The sequence below is a fragment of the Anarrhichthys ocellatus genome, unplaced genomic scaffold, assembly GCF_004355925.1.
Source record: "Anarrhichthys ocellatus isolate YVR2014 unplaced genomic scaffold, GSC_Weel_1.0 scaffold196, whole genome shotgun sequence".
NCBI lineage: Eukaryota > Metazoa > Chordata > Actinopteri > Perciformes > Anarhichadidae > Anarrhichthys > Anarrhichthys ocellatus.
In genome coordinates, this window is record NW_022280226.1 from 9,472 (window position 1) to 35,701 (window position 26,230).

The 26,230-nt window shown below is 41.4% G+C and overlaps 1 protein-coding gene across 6 annotated transcripts in view; it reads left to right on the forward strand.

The window, feature by feature from the left end:
- Window positions 1-2,258: 2,258 nt before the first annotated feature.
- LOC116400737 (A-kinase anchor protein 13-like) overlaps window positions 2,259-26,230 on the forward strand; it is a 109,236-nt gene continuing 85,264 nt past the window's right edge. For all 6 annotated transcript variants that reach the window (XM_031878725.1, XM_031878730.1, XM_031878728.1 and 3 more), the window contains exon 1: window positions 2,259-2,498. The gene's annotated coding sequence lies outside the window, so the exon portion shown is untranslated. The remainder of the gene's footprint in view (window positions 2,499-26,230) is intronic.

Here is a 26,230-nt window from a genome sequence, read left to right on the forward strand (position 1 = left end):
ATAGAGGATGCTGTTGCAGTAGTCGAGTCTGGAGGTTATGAGGGCATGGATGAGAATTTCGGTGGTGGCAGAGGACAGGGAGGGTCGGAGGCATGCAATGTTCCTGAGGTGAAAGAAGGCAGTCTTGGTGATGTGGTTGGCGTGGGGTAGGAAAGAGAGGGTGGGGTCAAGGATGATACCGAGGTTGTGGACCTTACAACAGCAGGGCGACTGTGGCTAAGTGGATAGCAGGGCCATCTTTCAATCAGAGGGTTGGCGGTTCAATCCCCGGCTCCGACTCTGCTAGTCGCATGTCGATGTGTCCTTGAGCAAGACACTTAACCCCAAAATTGCTCCCGTAGTTGTGCCTACGGTGTAGAAATGTGATAGAATCTGAATTGTAGTCGCTTTCGATAAAAGCGTCTGCTAAATGACTGTAATGTAATGGGTGGCGGGGGTGACAATTGAGCCATCAAAGTTGAGAGAGAAAGGCTGAGCGGGTGAGGGAGTTAGGGCTGATGATGAGTATTGCAGTTTGAGAAAGTTCTGTTGCATCCATGATTTTATATCAGCGATACAGGTGGTGAGAGTAGAGTGGGTGACTGAGGTGATGGTCTTGGAGGAGAAGTAGAGTTGGGTGTTGTCAGCGTAGCAGAAATCGAGACCATGGCGACAGATGATTTGTCCATGGGGAAGGATGTAAATGATGAAGAGGAGGGGACCAAGCACGGAACCTTGGGGGACACCGTGGGTGACTGGGGAGGTAAAGGATTTACAGTTGTTTATTGCAATGAATTGATGTCGGTCTGAGAGATATGAGGTGAACCAGGAGAGGGCAGTGCCAGTTATTCCAAAGGAGTACTGGAAACGTGAGAGGATGGAGTGGTTGATAGTGTCGAAGGCGGCGCTGAGGTCAAGGAGGATGAGGATGGTGAGGAAGCCAGAGTCAGCAGAGAGAAGTATGTCATTTGTGATTTTCAGTAGGGTGGTTTCTCTGCTGTGTTTTGAAAGTGTACAGTTTAATACCATCATTTAGTCTAAATTCAGCATAAAGGTCAAAACTCTTGACTGGCATGATAATTGGGATATGCCATATCAGACACGGAAATTTAACAACATTATAAATTACCTTTTACAATCAATTTGCATATATGTTTGGAGAAGGTGACGTCGATTGAGGACATACGGTGTGACATGGATGAGAACTTGTGGCCAAATGCGGAAGACAGGATTAACTAACACTGTGTTTTCATATCTGTAGCTTTCCTATGAAATTAAGTATTGTAAATATGTATGATTGTCCAGTGCATTACTGGAATTACTAATGAAAATTAATATATAAGTGCCTGTTATTTTTGTTGTCAGGGAATATGGGTTTATGCTTAATAAATAAAACACAAGAGAAGATAAACCTTTATCTAGCCGGGTGAAATTCGGTTCTTCCAGCCAGCAGAACAAGGACACACTAATACAGATAAATACAGAAAATAAAAAATAATAAGAAATTTATAAAAACTAAAGTAAGAATAGAATATAAATTAGAAGTCAATCAAAATAGCAGTAAATTAAGTGCTTTGGTTGCATTAGTGCATTTTCAATGTTAAATGAACTGTTGTGCTGAACTGGATGTTAGTAAAGTGAGATATGTGAACACTTTTGAAAAAAGGGAACTGTGAAATGTTTGTCACCAATTGAAAAAACAACAACAACAGAAAACTGAATAACGTGTATACCAGCGTGCCCTGGAGTGGTTTTAATGTCTCTGCTCTAAGATGTACTTTTCGCCTTGTACCACGAGAGGTCATCCTACTAAATCCATTTGTAGAGAACAGCACACTTTATGTGTGGCACACCTGATCTAATTTACCGGATTTTCAACAGAAAATCACTAGTAGTTGGGCTATCCTCGCTGTCCTTCAGTGACTATGTGTACCACGTGTTGCTGAGAGGCACATGTTTTGTAAAAACGTTGTAACTACATTATTTTACGATTTTAACTTGGAATAAACATACCCATCGTGGAACTTAAATTTACACTACAACAAAACATTTCAATTGCAACAGAAAAAAATCTGCAAGTTTATAAAATCCGACGTTTTCCATTCAGTTGTAAACTTGTCTCTTATGACGTAAAGTATCAAAACGCCGTCATTTCTTGTTCACTAAAGGAAGCGAAGTCAAAGTGGCGTGTTCCTTTTCAATGTGCGCAACAAGTTGTGGCCAAACTGGAGTTTTCTTTTGAAAAATGATCACCGGATATACGGGGTTTCCTCTTTTGTCGAGCTTGACATCGGGGACTGTTTCTCAGCATGGACCCAGTATATTCCCAACCAGCTCCCGAACTGAAAAGGGATTTGTACGTGAAAGAAAATGGCATTGTTCAATAGTGTCGTCTGCGCTTTTTAATCAGAGAAAGGAGACATTTACGCCAAAGAGTTCCCGAAAGTTATCCAAGCACAGTTGGCGTAAAACACAAAAGACGGGGAGCGATCTCAGTCTGAAGTCAACACTGCAACAAGGTAAGAAGATAGCTTTGCCAAAAGCTACGGCAATCAATCCCACCGCTGTTAGTGCTTGGATTTCAACTTTGTATCCGCTTCGTGGGAAGTTTCTCCTGCGTTACAAGTACAAAAATGCAGCTCGTTTTTCTTACTTTTTCCTTCCTTCAGTTTTGTGGTTTTGTGCAACTTCTTGCAGCTACGTGTTGCAACGCTGCAGCCGCGAACAACGAGCCTCTGAGGTTTCTTTTACTCTTCTGTCGGAGTAACTCAACGTCAGTTTGATGGTGTCGACGTGAGGTATCCTAATGAAGAGGGCTTTTCTGTCTGTTCTAGATAATATGCACATTATGATTGCCCACAGGAGTGTGTGTGTGTGTGTGTGTGTGTGTGTGTGTGTGTGTTGCCTACAGCTGTGATTTTAGCTACTTAAGCTAACATACATAGCTATATACTCTACTACTCCATGACGTCTTCAAAATAGGTTTCCTAGGTAGGTGAGAGGTGTTTTTTTTAAATATATTTTGTAATTTAAAAAAATATATATACTATAAACTTCTTCTTCATATGTAGAGAATAAAATAACTCTGCCACTGTTGTGCTAATTTTGATGGTACTTTTATTATAATTTTTTTTACTTTAGTTGACTTTGTTAGATATGCTGAAGATGTTGATGATGATGTTGCACTTAATGTTTTTCAGCATCCCCATTGGCCACCATTTTCTTTTTTTTTTTAAGAAAACCTGTAATTATTTCAACAGATTGTGATCACTCCAGTAGAAGTTAAACAGGGCTGATCATCTGTCCATTAAAACAACCCAGAAACAAATCAGATTTACTACAAAATCCAATACAGAACGACTTGAGTGGATCAGCACTGTATGATTATTTTTAGGCACTGCACACTGAGTGCAGAATGTTGCATGAGAACGTCATCGTGTGTGTTGTTGAAGCCGGTTATTTCTGACTCACCTTATATTTGTGGGACTGTTCAGGGCGGACAGCCTCAGAGGGGACTGAACTTGCTGGCGGCGGTTCCACACTACCCATTTCGGTGTGTTACTTGTGATATCAAGTTGAATACGTAAGTCATAGTTACTGGTTACTTTGAGTTATCGCAAACCCAAAACTGGTTTCTTTAGATAATATAGCATTTGGGTGACTCGGGACACTGAATATGGCGAAGAATAGGTTTAATCAGTGGTGGGCCGTCAGGGCCTGCAAGGCCTTCTCTGCTGGCCTAAACAGAATCACAAAGTTATAGCTATTTTATAATCTAATCATTTTTCTTAAATACACTACACTACATGTATTATAATTTATAAAATATTTTTCCCATTATCTTATTTTCTCATTGCACAGCTACTGTCTTCCTCAGTTACTCTGCTTCCAGTGCAGCTTGTTTTAAGTAGAGCTTTTATCCAATCAGATTTCACCTCTGTGTCTCTAGGTAAGAAGAGAGGCCCGAGGCCTGCAGACTCACAAGTGAATCCCTTTGCAGTTTAAGTGAATGGGGATGATATTGTTGATTGTCATAGTGTTCAACCAATCAGATCTTTAGTTTGACATGTTGGCCGTATTCTTTGGGGTGCCAGAGCCTGCTAGCTGGCCTAGCCATATGTGATTGGTCAGTGGGCTAGCGTGACATGTTGGGCGGGGACAATCCCAATATCTGCTGCCTCTGCCGAGCGGACATTTTCAGCCCTCAAACGCATTAAAACGTATTCAAGAAATACAACTGGGGACGCTTGACTGTCTTCACTGGCATCCATGAATCGAGAAGGACTATTTACTGCAACTAAAACGCACGGATGTACTGAGCAATCGTGGGATTAAACTCTTTATTAACAAAGAAAGAAGGATGGACTTTGTCTTTAACTAGTGAACAGCAGCTCTGGTAAGTTAAATGCATTTGTTTTTACATCTGGAGTAGCTTTAATATTCTTGTTTGTATATTATTATTTGTACAACTTGTTTTTATGAAGATGGATTTTTGTTTGGTTTTATATGTGATAGGAACCATTGTTGCGTCCTATGTTGCTCTGGGGACATATTTAGCCGGTGCCAGTGTTGCCAACTTGTCGACTTTCTCGCAAAATCTGGCGACTTTCCAAACCCTTCATGGTGACTTTTTTTGTCAAAAGCTACTAGCGACAAATCTAGCGACTTTTTCTGGTGTTATTGGAGATTTTGCTGGTGTTTTGACTCTGACGTTAAAGCACGTACGTTCTGCACTGTCGTGAATGAGCAGCAGGTGCTGCCGTGAGCCCCTCTGCCGCCCAAAAGCACTCGCAGGCAGGTACTCTCACAGAAGCCTCACGCAGCAGTCCCACCTGCAGTCAGAGCAGAGAGGAGACGCAGTCTCTGCATATTCTCTGCAGTTAGTGTATTTACAGGTGTTGGCTTCATTTTTACACGAAACAAATAATAACCGTAGCTGTGTTTCAGCTGCAGGACAGCAGTGAAGGCCCAGGTATAAAATGGTTTTATGGATCAGTCCCTTTTTAACATCTGGGAAGTTTTTTGGTTGTTAAGATTTGTAATCCAATAAACATTAGGGAGAGAGCCAGAATAGATGATTTGAAATGACTATAGTAAAACAAGTTAACCTGCAAAATAGTTTTTGCAAGTTACCCCAAGTAACCCGTCTTTTGCTATGAAGTCAGTAAGCCATATGTTTAATGTGTCTGTCACAATAACGACTTTTTTGGACGGTATATTGTCCCAAATATTTATTGCGATAAACAATATAATTGTTATTTTAAGATAATTTAATACCACTGATATAATGATAATATAATAGCAAAATAATGCAAGTACGCCCTTCTAAAAGAGCATTGAACTTTAAATTCTTAAGAACATCCAGACAATTGAATTGGAAAATATCAAATATCCACATCCAAAGTAAAACCACACAACCAAAAGCGTAAATAAATATGGACTCTCGGGCTCTGCTCACAAACAATGTGCAATGTCTGACATTTGTCTGTAAACAAACATGTATGTAAACACAATGGGCAATATCAAGGTCAGCAAAAAATGATCAAAGTCATGGCCATATATTGTAAAATTAGTCGATGTAAAAATTATTGTCATGTCCATATATTGTACAATAAGTTAATAATGTAAAAACTACAGAGGTTGTTTCCATATAACATACAATAAGACTAACGTAAAAATAACCGAGGTTCTGTCCATATAACGTACGATAAGTCAATACATCAAAATTTGTCGTGTCCATCTATTGAAAAAAATGTAAATGACGTAACAGTGATCGAGGCCGAGTCTATCGTACGATAAGTCGACAACGTTAAAATTACCAAGGTAGTGTTCATCTGTCATATAAGTCAATAACGTAAAAATTATGGAGGTTTTGGGCATATATACTTATCGACTTATCATGCGATAAGTCGTTAACGTAAAAATTGCTTATGTCCATATATTTAACATAAAGTCAACGTAACAATTCATACATCGTACGATAAGTCTAACAATTATCCTGATGGGCCTATGCTTCAATAAAAATAAAAAAAATGGTGCATGATTACGCAAGGAAAACAGATCAGAACAAAGTGACATCCTAGTGGGGTACATTCATGCAAAAACAAGGATGGAAAGGTTCTGGGACAGAAAGTCACAACAGCTGAACTGAAACGGTAGCACATGCAGATGAGGTAACACGAAGAATAAAAAGTAGTTGGCTGAACAAGTTCATTTCCTTTTAACATGCCTCCACATCTTTATTTAGAAAAATTGTTCAAGAGATATTGGCACGAGATGGAAACAAAGCAGTAAATCCAGAAAAGGAAACAGAGGTGCTCTTTGACAAGGTGACACAAGGCAGATATGTTTCCTCCTGGTGACGTAGAGGGAGGCTGTAAATCTGTTAGTTCTCTCTCCAGCTGCTTCCTTTTCTATCTCCTTGTACAGTGTAGCTGCTTGGTCAGCATGGTCACAATTCCATTCATACCAGCTTTTCCTGTTCCAACGGCGAATGGGAAGGAAGGGAATGAAGATTGTTTCTTTTCGTACAGGACTGTCGGCACACCAGCCAGACATGTCCTCCAGACAGACAGACAAAAATAGATTAAAGTGTTTTTTATTTAGATAAGTTCTTTTATGGGTGTTTGTGCTTACACAGCATTTGATACTTGACAACTTTGGCTCCCTTTCTTTCTCGAAAAACATGTTGATGTTTTTTAAAGTAAGAAAAATGTAGGGATGCGCTGATCTGATATGCCCGGATCAATACCAATCCTCATTAAATTCAGCTTCTTTGCTCAATGGCATTATACAATATACTGTTTCCACTATCAGCTACGTTCACATTCAGTCATGCTGGGCCACCAAGGACATCTGTAGAAAAAAAAAAAGAAGTATTGTTTTGGTTGCGTTGGTACCAATACTATAATTATAGTATCAGCAAAGCCCCAACAGTCGATCAGTGGAGATGGCGTTAAAGTGGTTGGCAGCAATCTGCGTGACGTCCCCAGCGTGTTGGTGCACGGGTAGCAGAACACGGCGCGAACAACGGAGCGCCACAAGCGCTCGTACACTCCACAGATGACCTTCAAACTACATGCCCTCTAGTTGACTGTGTGCCACGCAGGGTTTCCTTTCAGACCACAGACCAGTTCTAGGTGATCTCCCACATGAGTTGAAATCACCTGTTTGCGCGTGCGGTTTACAGTTTTCAGCTGTTTGCTTTATACATTGAAAGTCAACAGAAGGGACTACAAGTTTTTTCCTTATCTTCTGTGTTGTTCAACCTTACCTCTGTTGACTCAGAGCATGCTGAGTTTCTCAACTTGATGGATTTTCTGACTGTTTCAGACCAAGTGTGGAAATCTGGGAATGCGAAAAATGGGCAGACCGACTGCATGTTGAGGGAGGGAAACGAGCACTGTGGTGAGGACAGAAGACATGTAATTTACGGAATCCTGACGACAATAATGCAGGGACCACCAGGTGTTCCTCTTTTTTCTTTTCTTTTTTTTTGGAGGAGGGACAAAACACTGCGAACATGTTGGCTGTCAGGCACTCTGTTATCTCACAGTTCCGCTGCCTTTTAAAAGGCCGAACCACACTGAAAGCACACCCTGTTTTCTACATGTCTCTCTCTCTCGCCTGTAGTTATGTCTCAGTGTGTCACATACAGCGGTATGCGGGGGCAAACCAGTGTTGGATGTTTCACTGTTGAGTCACGCTCTGTCTCTCACTCTACTACCAAGTTCTTCTGAGCTCCGTGGCCTTCTTCTTGCGGATCTACTTGAGTGTCAATGCTGCGACGCATGACGGGATTTGGTTTGCGTCGCTACACGTTACATCTGACTGTGTCTGCCTGCATGTGGCAGCACGTTCATCCCTTAATCCCCCGTTTTAACCGAAACAGGCTTCTCATTGATGGGGACATTTCAGGGCGTATGTTATCCGCAGTGGGTGGAACTAAACGAAAACCTGGAGCAGCACACACGCTTCAAACTCTCCCCGAAGCCTTTAAGCAGCTGTTCACTACCGATAGAACAGGGCTAAAGCGATCACCACGGCGATTGGTACATTTATAGCCGCGGACATGAGACCGCACTCTGTAGTGGAAAACACAGGCTTCATGAACCTGCTGAATGTTGTTAAGCCCCGTTACACAATTCCTTCACGAGCCCATTTCAGCCAAACCGTAATTCCCGCTTTGTACAAGAAAACAAAAGCACGAGTGGAGAATCAAATGTCCGAGGCACCCGCTGTTGCTCTGACAGCGGATGCCTGGACGTCGAGGGCTACACAAAGCTACCTGACTGTAATGCACATCACCTGACCACTGAATGGGAGATGAAGAGCCACGTTCACTCAGGTATAGTTCCATCATTGTTCATACTAAAATGATGATGGAGAAGGTGTAAGTAACAATACTACATAACATTTTTTAAGGAGCAGTTTTTGTTTTTTATGCTTATGTGTTGCTAAGAAGACACCCCAGAAGATGAGTCACTCGGGTATACTTCCATCATTGTCAAGTCAAAGAATAACTTTATGTTAGTTTTAATGAATAAATATATTTTAAAATCAAGTACGTTTCTCTGGCATTTATAGAGTTCTACTGTATTGAAAACATACCAAAACGTACTGAACCGTGGCACCACTGTATCGTACCGAACCGTGAATTTTGTGAACCATTACACCCCTACTTCATAGGTGATCTTATTAGTCCAAGCTACTTTAAGTATTTTGTCTTTAATGTCAAATCTCTGGAAGTTAACCAGGATAGATCTTGAGACTGTTTCATCTTGTGGTTTCGGGCCGAGTGACCGGTGGGCTCGCTGGATCTGTAGGTCCGAGTTTGTATCGAGGACCAGCTGTGTCTTTAAAAAATGATCCATGAATGTTAGCATTGAGCTTCCCTCCGTGTCTTCTTTAACCCCCCTATATGCAGATATTATTCCGGCATGATCTTGCTTCCAGATCCGTCACCTTGGCCTGGAGGAGTCCCTGCTGTTTAAGGCAGTAAAGCAGAGCGTCCTTCAACTCGGTCTTGACGGTCTCCGTTTCCTCGACTCGTAGCTCTGTGTAATGAGAAAATAAGATAATGGGTAAAATATTTCTATAAATTATAATACATGTAGTGTATTTAAGAAAAATTATTAAATTGTAAAATAGATATAGCTTTGTGATTCTGTTTAGGCCAGCAGAGAAGGCCTTGCAGGCCCTGACGGCCCGGCACTGGGTCCAATACAAAACGATAAACATGAGACAGTCTGTTACAATAATAATAAATTTAAAATACTTACCTGTTTTTTTTTTGTTTTCTTGTTCTTGTTTTTTAATTTTTAGGGCCCGAGCACCGACAACGTCGGGCCGCGAGGTCCCTATTGAAACTGTAGGAATTATTATTATTCTCTCGAATGAATCGCCGTTTTGGGGGCTTTATCATGTCCGAAAACTCACCAAAGTCGGCATGCATATCAGGACTGCTGAAAAATTTGATATTTTATGGGTCCCATGCTCGAACATGAAAAAATTGCTCGCTAGCGCCCCTAGAATTTAGCCACCTCATCCAGTATGTCCAATTAACTTGAAATTTTACACAGGCATGCCACCAAATGAGGTCTACAAAAAAGCCTCTTGGACCCCTAAGCTCTGCCTACCAAAATCTTCCGCCATTTTGAATTTTGTGAAAAACCCATTTTTGCAACCTCCTCTTACACGCTGAGTCCGATTGCTACTAAATTTTCTGTGGATCAGTATTGGATATATATAATAACATTTTATTGAAAGATGTTGATCGCATTACGTTTAGAAGATATGGACCAATGAACTTCATAAGGTGTGGCTTTGTTTTTCAATACTCATAACTTCAAAACCATCTAACCTTTAATCGCAAAATTTGTCTCGTATGTGCATATCGTATACTGTTAAGTACCCTACAATTTTCATTCCATTCAACCACTTGGGAGCGATACGGTAGTTAAGCCATTTTTGGCTTTTTTGTCATTTTTCAGTTTTCAGACGTTGTACTTTAACGAACTCCTCCCACAGAATTCATGCGATCGACTTCAAATTTGGATAGGATGATCTAAAGATATTAATGATGAAAAGTTACTAAAATGGTCTACTGACATTGAACGACCTTCATTTTATGTGGAGCCCATTGCCGTGGCAACGCGTCATTCACCATGAAAAATTAAGCTAATTTTTCTGTGGCTTAGGATACTCAACAAGCCTTGGAACTTTGCACTGGTTTCATAGGTAATGTAAATAAATATTTCATATGACTTTTTGGCTTGACTCTTTCAAATTGCCTCGATAGCGCCCCCTACAAATATTCGAAAACGCAGCCCCAGCGCTACGTTTGACCTACATGTATACAATTTGGTAGCCACATGTATCACATGTATCACAAGAAGACTTAAAAAAAAGTGTCTTGGGACCATGCTCTAAAACTAACGGGAAGCCGGCCATTTTGATTTTTGTGTGAATTTTCCCATGATTTTTAGTCGCTATACTTTAACGAACTCCTCCTAGAGATTTTGTCAGATCCTTTTCAAATTTGGTTAGTATACATACCTGCAAACTTGTCACTTTTCGGTGAAATTCACCGTTTCGAATCAAAAATGTCATCCATGTGAATCGTGTAGATCCGTAGAGTTTTTTTTGGGGGGGGGTCAACTGGCCAGCCAGCGTTTCTCAGATTGGAGTCAGACGAGGAGAAAAGGTGATTTCGTGATCTTCGCAAAAAAACATCTGTGATGTGTCGAGTCTTGGCCAATCAGCTTTAAGATGTCTACAGCGTAGACATTTCCCTCTTCATTTCCCTCCGTTAAAGTTTAAGTTACGTTCCGTTACCGTTCAGACTTGCTGGGTTAAGTTAACGTCCACTGCAAACCAGTGTCCCAAACTTGCCATACTTGATAACAGTCATGGCCTGAGGCTGTCTACGAGCCAATTTTGACTCAGTCATAGCGCCACCTACTGGCAACAGGAAGACAGCGTTATGTGACAAACTGAATCCGATTTACATGATGTGTTAATACTTTATGTTGAGCAACACAATGCATGTTTGCGCATGTTCTTTAGCGCCACATAGTGGATACAGGAACTGGTGGAATATTTGCACTACATAATTTCCAGCGTCACACAGTCCACGCTGGAAAAATCGTTGAACTCCGAGATGCGTTGTCTAATGGTCAAAGACATTTGCGGCCGCATCTGCCAGCGTCCCGCCAGTACCCTCGAGACGCGGGAAGGTGCGAGGGCCCGTACATCGCTGCTTGCAGCTTTAATTCTTTATTTTTTTTCCCCATCTCAAAAGGCTCAAGGACATACACACGCGCACACACACACACACCTGACTATAGGATGTTTGCTGGCTTTGATCCCACTGTTCTTGTCATCCTCTTGTTATGTCTATATATTGTCTCTTGTCTTTCAATAAAAAAAATTAATAATAAATTTAAAAAATGCGCGATAAAATAATTGTCGGCGTTAATTAATGAATGCGTTAACGCGATAATAACGCGTTAACTTGCCCAGCACTAGTGTGTGTGTGTGTGTACAGTTGTGTGAAAAGTGTTTGCCCCCTTCCTGATTTCTTATTTTTTTTGCATGTTTGTCACACTTAAATGTTTCAGATCATCAAACTAATTTAAATATTAGACAAAGATAACACAAGTAAACACAAAATGCAGTTTTTAAATGAAGGTTTTTATTATTAAGGGGGAAAAAAAATCCAAACCTACATGGCCCTGTGTGAAAAAGTGATTGCCCCCTAAACCTAATAACTGGTTAGGCCACCCTTAGCAGCAACAACTGCAATCAAGCGTTTGCGATAACTGGCAATGAGTCTTTTACAGTGCTGTAGAGGAATTTTGGCCCACTCATCTTTGCAGAATTGTTGTAATTCAGCCACATTGGAGGGTTTTCGAGCATGAACCGCCTTTTTAAGGTCATGCCACAGCATCTCAATCGGATTCAGGTCGGGACTTTGACTAGGCCACTCCAAAGTCTTCATTTTGTTTTTCTTAAGCCATTCAGAGGTGGACTTGCTGGTGTGTTTTGGATCATTGTCCTGCTGCAGAACCCAAGTGCGCTTCAGCTTGAGGTCACGAACAGATGGCCGGACATTCTCCTTCAGGATTTTTTGGTAGACAGCAGAATTCATGGTTCCATTTACCACAGCAAGTCTTCCAGGTCCTGAAGCAGCAAAACAGCCCCAGACCATCACACTACCATCACCATATTTTACTGTTGGTATGATGTTCCTTTTCTGAAATGCCGTGTTACTTTTACGCCAGATGTAATGGGACATACACCTTCCAAAAAGTTCAACTTTTGTCTTGTCAGTCCACAGAGTATTTTCCCAAAAGTCTTGGGGATCAAGATGTTTTCTGGCAAAACTGAGACGAGCCTTTATGTTCTTTTTGCTCAGCAGTGGTTTTCGTCTTGGAACTCTGCCATGCAGGCCATTTTTGCCCAGTCTCTTTCTTATGGTGGAGTCATGAACACTGACCTTAATTGAGGCAAGTGAGGCCTGCAGTTCTTTGGATGTTGTTCTGGGGTCTTTTGTGACCTGTTGGATGAGTCGTCGCTGCGCTCTTGGGGTAATTTTGGTCGGCCGGCCACTCCTGGGAAGGTTCACCACTGTTCCATGTTTTCGCCATTTGTGGATAATGGTTCTCACTGTGGTTCGCTGGAGTCCCAAAGCTTTAGAAATGGCTTTGTAACCTTTTCCAGACTGATAGATCTCAATTACTTTGTTTCTCATTTGTTCCTGAATTTCTTTGGATCGCAGCATGATGTCTAGCTTTTGAGGATCTTTTGGTCTACCTCACTTTGTCAGGCAGGTCCTATTTAAGTGATTTCTTGATTGAGAACAGGTGTGGCAGTAATCAGGCCTGGGTGTGGCTAGAGAAATTGAACTCAGCTTTCCAAAGATGTGATAAACCACAGTTAATTTATGTTTTAACAGCGGGGGGGCAATCACTTTTTCACACAGGGCCATGTAGGTTTAAATTTTTTTTTCCAGTTAATAAAAACCATTTAAAAACTGCATTTTGTGTTTACTTGTGTTATCTTTGTCTAATTAACTTTGTTTGATGATCTGAAACATTTAAGTGTGACAAACATGCAAAAAATAAGAAATCAGGAAGGGGGCAAACACTTTTTCACACAACTGTATATATATATATATATATGTGTGTGTGTGTGTGTGTGTATATGTGTGTGTGTGTGTGTATATACAGTGGGTACGGAAAGTATTCCGGTAGACCCCTTCGAATTTTTCACTCTTTCATTGCAGCCATATGCTAAAATCCAAAAAGTTGATTTTATTTCTCATTAATGTACACTCGGCACCCCATCTTGACAGAAAAAAACAGAAATGTAGATAAATTTATTAAAAAAGAAAAACTGAAATATCACATGGTCATAAGTATTCAGACCCTTTGCTGTGACACTCATATTTAACTCACATGCTGTCCATTTCTTCTGGTCCTCCTTGAGATGGTTCTACTCCTTTATTGGAGTCCAGCTGTGTTTAATTAAACTGATTGGACTTGATTAGGAAAGGCACACACCTGTCTATGTAAGACCTTACAGCTCACAGTGCATGTCAGAGCAAATGAGAATCATGAGGTCGAAGGAACTGCCCAAGGAGTTGTGGAATTGTGGCAAGGCACAGATCTGGCCAAGGTTACAAAAGAATTTCTGCAGCACTCAAGGTTCCTAAGAGCACAGTGGCCTCCATAATCCTTAAATGGAAGAAGTTTGGGACGACCAGAACTCTTCCTAGACCTGGCCGTCCAACCAAACTGAGCAATCGTGGAAGAAGAGCCTTGGTGAGAGAGGTAAAGAAGAACCCAAAGATCACTGTGGCTGAGCTCCAGAGATGCAGTAGGGAGATGGGAGAAAGTTCCACAAAGTCAACTATCACTGCAGCCCTCCACCAGTCGGGGCTTTATGGCAGAGTGGCCCGACGGAAGCCTCTCCTCAGTGCAAGACATATGAAAGCCCGCATAGAGTTTGCCAAAAAACACATGAAGGACTCCCAGACTATGAGAAATAAGATTCTCTGGTCTGATGAGACCAAGATTGAACTTTTTGGTGTTAATTCTAAGCGGTATGTGTGGAGAAAACCAGGCACTGCTCATCACCTGCCCAATACAATCCCAACAGTGAAACATGGTGGTGGCAGCATCATGCCATGGGGGTGTTTTTCAGCTGCAGGGACAGGACGACTGGTTGCAATTGAAGGAAAGATGAATGCGGCCAAGTACAGAGATATCCTGGAAGAAAACCTCTTCCAGAGTGCTCTGGACCTCAGACTGGGCCGAAGGTTCACCTTCCAACAAGACAATGACCCTAAGCACACAGCTAAAATAACAAAGGAGGGGCTTCGGAACAACTCTGTGACCATTCTTGACTGGCCCAGCCAGAGCCCTGACCTAAACCCAATTGAGCATCTCTGGAGAGACCTGAAAATGGCTGTCCACCAACGTTCACCATCCAACCTGATGGAACTGGAGAGGATCTGCAAGGAAGAATGGCAGAGGATCCCCAAATCCAGGTGTGAAAAACTTGTTGCATCATTCCCAAGAAGACACATGGCTGTACTAGCTCAAAAGGGTGCTTCTACTCAATACTGAGCAAAGGGTCTGAATACTTATGACCATGTGATATTTCAGTTTTTCTTTTTTAATAAATTTGCAAAAATTTCTACATTTCTGTCAAGATGGGGTGCTGAGTGTACATTAATGAGAAATAAAATGAACTTTTTTGATTTTAGCAAATGGCTGCAATGAAACAGAGTGAAAAATGTAAAGGGGTCTGAATACTTTCCGTACCCACTGTATATATATGTGTGTGTGTGTGTGTGTGTGTGTGTATGTGTGTGCTGGGCAAGTTAACGCGTAAATTATTTAACGCTGACAATTATTTTATCGCGCGTTAACGCATTTAAAAAAAAAAAAAAAAAAGTTTTTATTGAAAGACGAGAGACAATACATATACATAACAACAAGAGGATGACAAGAACAGTGGGATAAAAGCCAGCAAACATCCTATAGTAATGATGTGATTGTTTAGGCCAGCAGAGAATGCCTTGCTGGCCCTGACGGCCCACCACTGAAGTACAGTCCATTTACCATTACCATTTATGTGTCAAATGAAAATGTATTTATTATATTAAGTTCATAATTTCATACTATATAGGAATACAAATGATTTTCGTATGTATTGAGGTAATGTTTGAAAGAGCTATTTCAAATCATTGCACAAATTAAACATAAATACGGAGAACCCAGTTAAAACCCATAGGACCCGAGAGCCCCCCACGGGGGGCTGTTTTAGAGTGTGCAGCGTGTCGTAGAAAGCATTTTTCATAAAGAAATATGATTATTGCTCCAGACATATTAAATATCGAATTAACGGGAAAACTCCGAGCAACATCATCGTACCAGCCATTGTAAACACTGCAAACACAATTATACATGAACTAATATCATATCTGTAAGATATCTAGAAGATTTGCCACAATTTTGGCCAAAAATCGACGACCTATGCTCACTCTATGGCTCTCTCATCACGGAGCAGGATCGCACATGGCGGATGAACACATGCAGGAGGGGCACGATTCGACCCGGAAACGCACAGCGGCGTCCAAATTACTCTCTTTCAAACCGTTCAAAAGTTATGGGTATGCATGCCAACATCAGCCGCAGGTCACAAGAAAAATAATTGGGTAAAAAAACTCATGTTTTGACGGTTTTGGTGATGAAAAACGGATTTATTTGAGCCGATTTCTGCACAGCTCTGCCCGCCATGTTCTGCTGCATGTCTGTGAGTGAGATCAATGCGCTGGCGGAATGAATCACAAAATGGCAGACGATTCTGTGGGGTGGAGCAATCCATGTAGAGAGGGGGGTTCGCCCAGCATTTTGCGATTTTTAGTCAGTAAACAGACCCGGATACGATCAAACACCCCTGCATGGCTCCCGTTGGACTATCCCGCATCTAAAAATGTCTCACGCGAGTAAATCGGCCTTACCAGGGTCACATAGACACACATTATGAGCCATTTATTGTTATGAATGACAGATGTGACACATCATAACTGCTCAAAATTATTCAAAATGGTGTCAAACTGATTTATTAGGATTATTGAACACTCTTAGTGGTAAGAAAAGTGAATATATAGTTAATATTTAGTTATATAGTATATAAAATTAGTATACAGCAATGCAACAGCTGGTTCCGAAAATCAAAATTTTGATTTTTATGACCATTTATGCTGGCCTGCTTCACTCAATCGAAGTAAAATATGTTGTGGGGACATGTAAAACGTGTTGTTCTATGACTGTGGCGTGGTTTTAGGCTTGCAGCTGCATTATTTAAAAAAAAAAAAAAAAAAAAAAGTTCAATACAAGTGCTTTTTTTCAGGCAAACCTAGAAATTTTTCAATTTGAGCTGTGCCATAAGTGTATCAGTTATTAACCAGTAACATATACACAATATTTACACAATTCAACACATCTCAGAAGTGTTACCAGTATTCTAGCATCAAAATTATTAAAATAGACCTTGTAGTTAGAGCTCGGGACTCTCGAGTATGGCTATGCAATTTTTGAGCAGAGGCCTAAAAATAGGGCTAGGGTCCTATGTTAAGAATCAGATAACAAAAGGCTGGTGATATAAGTAGTTTAATGGGTATTTGGAAGAAATGAGTGGGTTTTCTTTTCTAATCTTGATGTGCAGGGCATTCCAAAGTCTGGGAACATTATTGGCAAAGGCCCAGTTTCCTTTTGTGTTCAGTCAGGAGGTTGTTACTCTCAGACAGGCCTCCAGCTTACAAGGCCACGTAAAATGTGAGATACAGTTGACCCTTAGCTAAGTCCTGCCCTGGAACGCAGACGGGCCAATCAAAGCGTAGCAAAGACTCCACAGACTCTCATGCAATTGTTTCAGATGTTCATGTTCAGGCAGATTTTCTGGATTTTTAATGATTGTAACAGTGAATTACAGACGTACCCGACTTTACAGGAACAGTGTTCCTTAATTTTATTGTCTTCTGACTCGATTGCCAGGTGATGTGGTGGCTCACTTTCACACTAAGATCTGTAGTTTTAAGCTTCTACCTTTTTATCTTTTTAACCTGTTACCACTGCTGACTCAGTTTGATGTTGTGGATATGTCCTTCAAACACATATTGTTGACCCTTCTCTCATCAATCGGTTTTTTTGTTTTTCTAAAAATAAGATATTTCTCCAGGGAGTGCAGTTAGTGACAGTGTGGGCTCCATGGTAGCTCTGACAGCTTGACGGAGTAGCAGCGTGGGGCCGGGCTTAGCAAAGGGTCAATTTGGAACGACAACACAGCAGTTTATAAGTGATAAGAAAACGTTTACACCAAAGCTCAGTGGTAGAAAAAGAAAATAGAATAGTGATGTGCAGCAAGTAACTGTTCCTGTGAAGAGCCAAGCAAGTGTTTCGTAAGAAGTGTTACATGGAGCTTAGACATTGGCTTGTGGCTGCAGCGGGAATAGAGATAATTGCAGTAGTCATGAGGAGATGAAAGCATGGGTAATCTGCAGAGTTCACTGTCGGGTTCAAAGTGTTTCTGAGTTAGAGAGAGACATGATTGGACCACTTACTCCACACTCTTCTCAAATCCGAATCAAGAACTCTCAGAGGTTCTTGTTTACAGGTCAGATTGGGCTGTCTGATTTGAGTTTGAAAGACATTAGTGGAAAAACAGAACAGTTTTTTTCAAGCTTGCCCTGGTTCAATGGCAATGAAGATGATATAAAGGCCCAATCCCAATCTCCACACTCAAGGACTTTTGGGAGCATGCAGACATTTTTGAGCCCTTTATGAACCCTTTCCATAAGTCTGCATTTCTGCAGACTTTGCCCAAGGGAATTAACCACATTTCAGAGCAATGTGACGATAAACACGGTGTTACCAGTGGAAGCATGGATATGTAAAAAAAAAGGTAAATATTGAAGCTGTTTTTGACAAAAACGAGTAAAGGACTCTAATCTTGTGAGGAAAGAGCCTGGAAGACATTCAAATCAGGGAGTAAAAAGTAAAAATAAATACCCACAATTGTACAGAATATTTTTTTGACGTAGCAAAAGTGCTATCCCATTCGTATTTACACCATTTCAAGCCATTACAGTCTTTCACACTCAACCATTTAACAGGTGATGTCAGTAAGTCCATGGAGGTTCAGGGTTTAAGGCCTTAGGGGGGGCATTGGGACTGAGCCAAAGAGTAGAGAAGGCACTATCTACAGTACTAGGTCAAGGTGTCAATACATAGATGAAAATAATTAGAAATAAGGTCAAATGATTCAAATTTTAAAAAGTTCTGAATAGGCATGGTTATATAGTTAAAATAAAAAAATTCTTCGAGGGGTCATTCCCCTGGAACCCCCTTGCTGGATACATCTCCCCACTGGTAGGCTACTCTGTATCCTTGTGGAAAGCCTTTTGATATTTACTGATGATGCCTTTCCTCCAACATCGACCTGCCAGTCAGAATGCCAAGATAGTAAAAGCTGCCAGTAAGTCTCCTGCTTTGTTATAGCATGAAAGGAATAAGTCATTTTAAGAGTTGATATTCCTGTCAGTCAACTTACCACTTCTTGTACAGCCATCTCAACAACACATGTCTCATTTGTTCTGGTTGTTTTAGAGGAAGATGAGGTTTCCATTTAATATTGTGCAGCTTCATTCCCAAAAATAATAGTATTAATATGAGACTTGTAAGACCCTATGCTTATTTGCTGCATACCAACTTGTCATTGCCCCCTTAACTGTAATGCTGAACAGTGTTCAGTGTTGAAGGGCAAATATTTTCGCACAGAGCAGACATAACCCAAGAAAAGTGTGCATTTGTATCATGAGTCAAGTAAATGTAAGTCAGCTATTGCTGCCCCTGTTCTCGCTCAGCCTGACGCAAATTCAATTTCAACCAATTAAAACTAATTTCAACATACAGCTTAAACATGCATGAGCCCTACCCATTCTTTTATCAATAAAAAGGCCTTCAGCCTACAAAAGCTTTGTTAGTTGGTATGTGTTAGGTATGTGCACAATCAGAGGTTGCTCTTCCATTACTTTTAAACAAAACAAAAAATGGCAAAAATGTTTACATTTCCCTTTTTATATCGAGCAGCAGCTAGCTACTTACATTAGCCAATACAACATTTAGCTTGTAGTAGCAGCGATATGGATTAGCAGAGCCGGGGATCGCACCGCTGATGATTTGGTTGAAGGATGACCCGCTCTACGACTGAGCCACAAACTAGGGGAGGTAGTTCTAAAATTAACCAACATTCAGGAGTGGCCTATTTCTTGCTCAAATGTTTTCAGGAATTCGGTGGATTGTTTAGGCTGAATATCAGAAAGCCAAGTTGTTTCCAGTAGGAAGCGGCGAGGGAACTAGGGACTGATGAGGTGAGTTCTGTGATTGGCTACGTCGCCATTGGGAAGTGTCAACTTTTCCACCAAGATGAAAATGCACAACACAAAATAACTGGAATGATAATTATTAGACGTTGCTCCCGGCTTTCTGCTCAGATTTCATTCGTTCTGCTGAGTAACGCTTGTGCTCCACGATGTCAGAAAAGTGCTGAAGTTAGTAAATGTAATTTAAAAAAAAAAACAAAAAAAAAACATGAATCATAATATCTCACCATGTTAGTGCTGTTGAAAGATTTCTATCTGAGACTTCTTTGCTAAGGAGAAATGTTGGCACCGTTAGCAGCTATCTTTATTCAAGGTGATAATTACGTGGCCTCACAGGACTGCTGGGACATCTGATGAGTCACCCTACAGGGATGCCACTAATCGTGTGAGTGTGAGAATTGCATTTGCAACAGTAATTGTCTGGCGTATCGCTGCATCTACTGTAAACACTCTTTCTGTCAGTATAAAGGCCGCTGTGGTTGAGTGGCAGCTAAAGCCCGACCGGTCACATGTGAGAGAGACTTTGTCTGGAGCAGTGGCTCCCACGCTTTTATTAAAATAATCCCTGAAAAATACACACCCCTGCTCCCTGGCAACCGAATTTATCAAAGGTAAACACACACGATGTACAACACTGAAAGGAACTACACCCATTCTTAGTCAGTCAAAACTCGTAAAGCTTGAAGTGTGTTTAAGATTTGATTTGAAGTGAACACGCCAAACTTGTCCTCCTATGGCAACTGTTCCTACTGCAGCAAACCTATGCTGCCTACAGATATAAATGCAACTTTTGTTGTATATGCTTATATTTGTGATTAAAGGATGTTTAGTACATTAAATGACAGGAAATCGTGAGGAAAAAAAATTCAACCACCTGTCCAAAATTCAAAGATTGCTTACAGTCATATAAAACAGACAAAATACAGAGACATTCTCGCATTTGAGAAGAGTTCCCTAAAAGAAAATAAACAAAACCCTGACTAGTTATTATAGAACCAGTTAGGTTGTAGTGCCTGCTTAGGGGTATGTTAAACTGGGCATGTGTCATTCATTTGTCTGCATATTGTGGTTAGCTAAGGATTTTATAGTAGAGATCTTTCAACACCATTAATACAGAATTTGATCTGCCGATACTGAGTACCGATCCGATACCAGATCTGGTTAAACCCCTTTGTAGAACATGAACAAATACAGAGACTGGTTGACAAATTGCTGACGTTTTGCTAGCTCTGCCTGACTTTACACTCCCTGCTAGCACCTACCCGATCGGTACTGCGCATGTCAGGATGTACGATTCGGGTAGCGGGTGACATGCGTTGTCCATATGATAAGGTAATATCTGATCGGTGCGTAGACTGGGTTCACTGCCGACATCCGACTCTAGTATTGGAAAAACTCTATTTTACAGTATGGTGTACAAAATGGGCCATGGCAGTGTGTACTGCAAGGGTAGTGTGTTAGAAATCAGCAGTAGCATGATTTGTTAAAAAAAGGGATTGTTGAGTCTTAAGAACGTGACAGATGACATCTTTATATAACATCAGGTTTTCAGCATGTACCCTTTGGTGATTATTACGGCTTATGCCAAAGTAGTAGTCGTCACCCATTAGTTTGTGGACTGCCGTTTTAAAGCCTCAAGTTTTGTTAGTTTATTTACCCTGCTTTATGGTCTATTTAACTCTAAATGGACCATAATTTAATAAAATGATCATGCTGTATTGAAGAAGACTTGAAACTAGAGCTGGACACTATAAACTTATGTTTACAACATTTACTGATGGAATAAATCAAGTGAGAAGTAGTCATTTTCTCATGGACTTCTATACAATCTGACTTGTTTTTGCAACCAGAGGAGTCGCCCCCTGCTGGTCAGTAGAGAGAATGCAAGTTTTAAGATACTTATGCATTGGCATTCACTCGTCGGAACCGGAGGTTGCCTCCTGAGTTATACTTAAAAATATAGTATATGTTATCAGAGCTTTGTGATATGTGATTTATCAGCTCATCCTTGAGGTCCAGTGTGAAGGATTTAGACGTATCTGGCTGGGGGGTTGCCGATTGCCACGAACAGAATACTTTACTGCAATTTCACAAGTGTATCGGAGAACTACGGTGGCCTTCAGGGAATGCAAAAATGTGAAAAAAGGCCCCTCTAGAGTCAGTGTTTGGTTTTTTCGTTCTGGGCTACTGTAGAAACATGACAACATGGCGGACTCCCCGAAGAGGACCCTCTCCCTTTGTAGGTACAAAGGACTCATTGTAAGCTAACGAAAAAACAACTCGCAGTCTCAGGTGATTATACACTACTGAAATCATAGTTATAGATGTTGCACTCGATTTTTGCTAATATTTCCCCCTAAATCCAACACACTGGTCCTTTAACGCCGAGGTGTTGTACAAAAAACATGTGGGTCCAGAGAAAGATAGAAAAGAGACGGAGGTCATGTCTCCTTTGTCTGCTAACAAACTTACTCTGACAGCTCTGAAATCACAAAGGCTGCCGCTGGTTCACACACTGGCAGGAGGATATGCTGAGAGAAGTGTTTGGACTTTTTTCTTTTTGTACTACACCTACGAGACTCTCATCAAGTCATAGTGGTGTGGCGTGGTGGGAAAGTTTATAGATGTTGTACTCGGTTTCACTGAAACTTTGCTTGAAAAAGTGCTGCGCTCCTGCAGGGAGTGAGGCTCCGTGACCACACGTGGCGTTTATCACCTTGACATAGTTCCAAAAATACAAAGTCGGTGCGTTTTAGCATGTTGGGTCACGGGGTGTCAGCAGGTCAGGTCTGCAGTAACACTCCCTTATGTGTAGAGGACACCTGACTGCACAGTTTCCTTCCTCCTGTGATTATAAAAGTGTGACACTGGTGAAGCCATCCGTGGGCAAGCTGCGCTTACACATCCGGCGCTCGGTAGCAAATGGTTCAACACCACAGCTGTGATCATGAGGACGAGATGACAACATTAGCTTAGAAAACCACTCTCACACTGGAACCACAGAGCCACCAGGGCAACTAGGAGTGTTAAAGCACCGTAATAATTTAAGATTTTGAGCATCACCATGGAGACGGATCCTCCCGTACTTTGCTCACAGTCAGTGGAGATCCATTGAAATGCGTTTTATTTAGTTATATCGTACACACTAGGCTGCGTTACTGATTTCCTGTGCTTTCCAGGATACCGATTTTAAAAAAAAAAAGATACAGAAAGGTGGTGCGTTAACACCGATGAATGATCGCAAAAAGACAATGTGAGGTCGAAACGTCCCTCTTGGGTCAGATATGTCACGTGGTGAAACAATATGCAACCATATTGTTCTTCACTACTATAAGAAAGTGTGTGTGATTCCATTGCAGTCTGCAGATCCATCCAAAATATTCCAATCTGAGGCACATAAACATTTGTGACCTGCTTTTTTCCCCCCTCCAATTATTTCTGTGTCAATGTTCTCTTCATTTGATCCTGTTTTAGACTGGCGTTTGGGTAAAACCCATGTCCTAGACCTGCTTTTAAACCGTGTTTTAATATTGTATGTAAATTATTGGCTCTATGGTCACATTGTGTTTTTATGTTTGTAATTCTGCCCTGTCAAGCACTTTGTGACTTTTGTCTGTAAAAACGCTTTATAAATACATTTTACTTACCTACTATAAAAATAAACTGCATCAAATTCGTCCAAGGGGCACACATGAGGGGGTATGTTTTCCATCTTTTTAGGTCCTTGGCGTAAAAAAGATTGAGAACCTCTGCTGTGTCTGCACTAGGGATGGGTATCGTCAGGATTTTATCGATACTAGTACTATTATCGATACTGCTTATCGGTTTGGTTAGAACTGGGTATTGGGGGGGGCAACCCTAGTCTGCACTGGAAGTGATACCCGAGTTGGTAAACAGCTCTGTGCTTCTGTTTGTTTCAGAAGACATTTGCATCAAGTCCAGCTTTTCTTAACTTTCACCTGTGGTGTTGCTGGGCACCTTTGAACTCTCTGTACCTCAGCCGGCCGCTGTGCCAGGTCCCATTCACAATAATAGCAGCCTGTCAGTGTCCGGAACTGGAGATTTCAGGGCCCCTTGGAATGGCCCCGGTCCCCACTTTGCCCTATTGGTAATATGGCACTGATACTATATGTATATGATAAAAGGCCTTCTGCTTTATGAGTTGTACTCTTGCCGCTGGTCTGCTGATGCAACCGTTGGTGGAGAAATTCCAGTGGGTCCTCTTTTACCGTGAATTTCTCCCTAATATCAGTGTAAAATTGTGGCACAAAGAATCTCTCCCTCTGTCATTTTGACTCACCAACCCTGTCTCTGACGTTTGAAGTACCACAGCTGACTTTTTTTTTTTTTTTCTATTTTGGCTGCACAGGAAATACTGTTTATTTTTTTAGGCACCCATAAAATCAATATGCATTGATGGCTGAGATCTTAACCGTGACCTGCATTGTGGTGGTGGTGGAGCAGCAGCAGCGTTGTGGCCATGCCTGTAGTCTCACTGGCTTGTTGTGATAAGGCCCCGGCATGCTGCCACTCTGCGTGAGCAGCCGGCAGAAGTGAGCGGGGCCGCCGCAGCTGAAAGCAGGAGGTCGGTTTCAGATCAGCGGCCGCTGCGCCCTCCCCCGTCTCTCCTCCCTCTGCCCCGTCCTTCCACTCCATGGCCCTCTCCCTTTCTCTTTTTGTCTCCTTCCCCTTTTTTCCTCATCTCATTCCTTCCATACCAGACATAACTTCTGGCCAACTGAGTTAGTCTCCAGCCTCTTGCTGTACTTCTCCGTTAAAAGAACAGCCAGAGTCAGCATTCAGTTGTATAATTACAAGTTGTGGAAACATAGCCTCCCCCCCTCTGCTCCTCTCAACACAACCGTGTGTGTTTGCATTTTTGTAGCACAAATGTGGCTAAGCAGCCTTCATGTATGTCTGACTCAGAGTGGTGTTTAATACCTTATTTCACACTTAGACTTTGGTACTAAAAAGGTTAGACACCCGAACCCCAAAACCCACCGGCAGGATTGAGAAGCATGCTTTATTTAAACAATCACCAAAACTACACCATTTATCATAGCCTGAAGTTGTAAAAAGACAACATTATGGTCGGATCTTCATCTCTCTCTTCTGTCAGAAAATGCAACCAAATCTCACCTTAAAACTGTGATATTTCACGCCGGATAAATTATTTGCTCTAAGAAGGTCCAGTAAAAAACATTAAAATCTGCGCTAGGAAGCCATGATTGACTTGCCTGAGAACCAACAGTCACGTGACAAAAAGTCTGTGAAACTTTGACGAAACTGCAGGCTGTGAGTTGTAGAAATCATTTGATATATGCAGCATTTCCAACATTGATAACACTTGTATACACTTTAAATAATGTTGGAGGTATAAATTCTACTGTTTTGTAATTTTTGTGTAACAAATTATTTAAGAAATTCCATTGATTTATGGCATTGTAACTGTGCAAAAGACATGTTTGAGTTCTCTCTACCTCTAGCCATGATTGTGCTGTTTCCATAGAGGTGCTGGACTCGTATACTGCAGTGAAAAACGAGGCCACAGAGAAGTTAATGTGACAGGAGCAAGAAATGCCCCACAACTGCCTGGAGTTCAGGGGTTAAAAAGTCCAGATGAATTAAACTGCGTGAGCACACAAAGACATGAATAAGCCAACACATTATGCTGTCTGATTTATAAAGCTGTGTATACACAGACTTCTGTTTTATAAATCATCTTCACACAGAAAGAATATGACCAAATAAACTTGTTGAACTGAAGGAAGTAGAAACACAGGCCTGTCTCTAATATAAGCCTGCTTCATATAATGCTGGTACCCTCTTCAGTTGAGCTAAATAAAGTCCTTGTGTACTGGGTCCGGATTCGGACCGACTTAGGAATTTAGGATTCCTAAGTTAGGATGGCCAAAAATTGCAGCAGCACTGTTGTAAAGTCTGTATGGCAGCGTCAATGAAGATGGGGGAACATATATTAATAAAATATAATTATTGAAAGACGACTCAAACTGTTTGAAGAAGCCTTTAAGTATCCTGGACCATGTATTCATGGCTATATATTGACTGCCAAGAGGGCTACAAGGGGGCATGGGGCTCAGAGAGCAACCGCTGTGCCCTGAGATAAAAAAATAGTTCAACTTTTTGAATGCTTCATGCATGTCACGTGACGAGGAACAACCAATCGCAGCCAACAGATCATTTTTCATTAGTTTAGTCTGCGTAAATATACGGAGGAGAAGTTTTTTTTTTTTTAGTGCAGGGCTACCCAGAGCTTTATTTCCGTCCCACGGACTATTTGACTTGCTTCACTCTTTTTGGTCCAATAACGTTGCAACATTCAGTTGAAAGGTCGGCAAAACAGAAGATGACAGATGGAGCAGTAAAGCCACTGTTAGGGATGTACGCTGCTGGAAATCCACTTTGTCTTTGTTTTGACTTTATTTAGTGCGCACGTTTTGGTTGCCCGGTGACGGCAAGAGTGACAGGAGCACAACCCCACAAGCCCATTGGATAAAACCACGGAAGGGGCACCGCCCGTGTTTTCCACGCCTTTTCAGGCCCCCGATGTTCCTCTTCTTCGGGTCGTGTCTCTTCAGGCTATCTTAAGCTCCTGTCCATCAGCACAGGCGATGGACACTGCCATCTTAAGTGGCCTCGGCCTGTTATCGTGACACTATTGAGTCTGCTTTGCTTCCACACGCAGATGCCAACAAGCATCATTGCGGTTACACTGGTTCATTCAGTTACACACACACACACACACACACACACACACACACACACACACACACA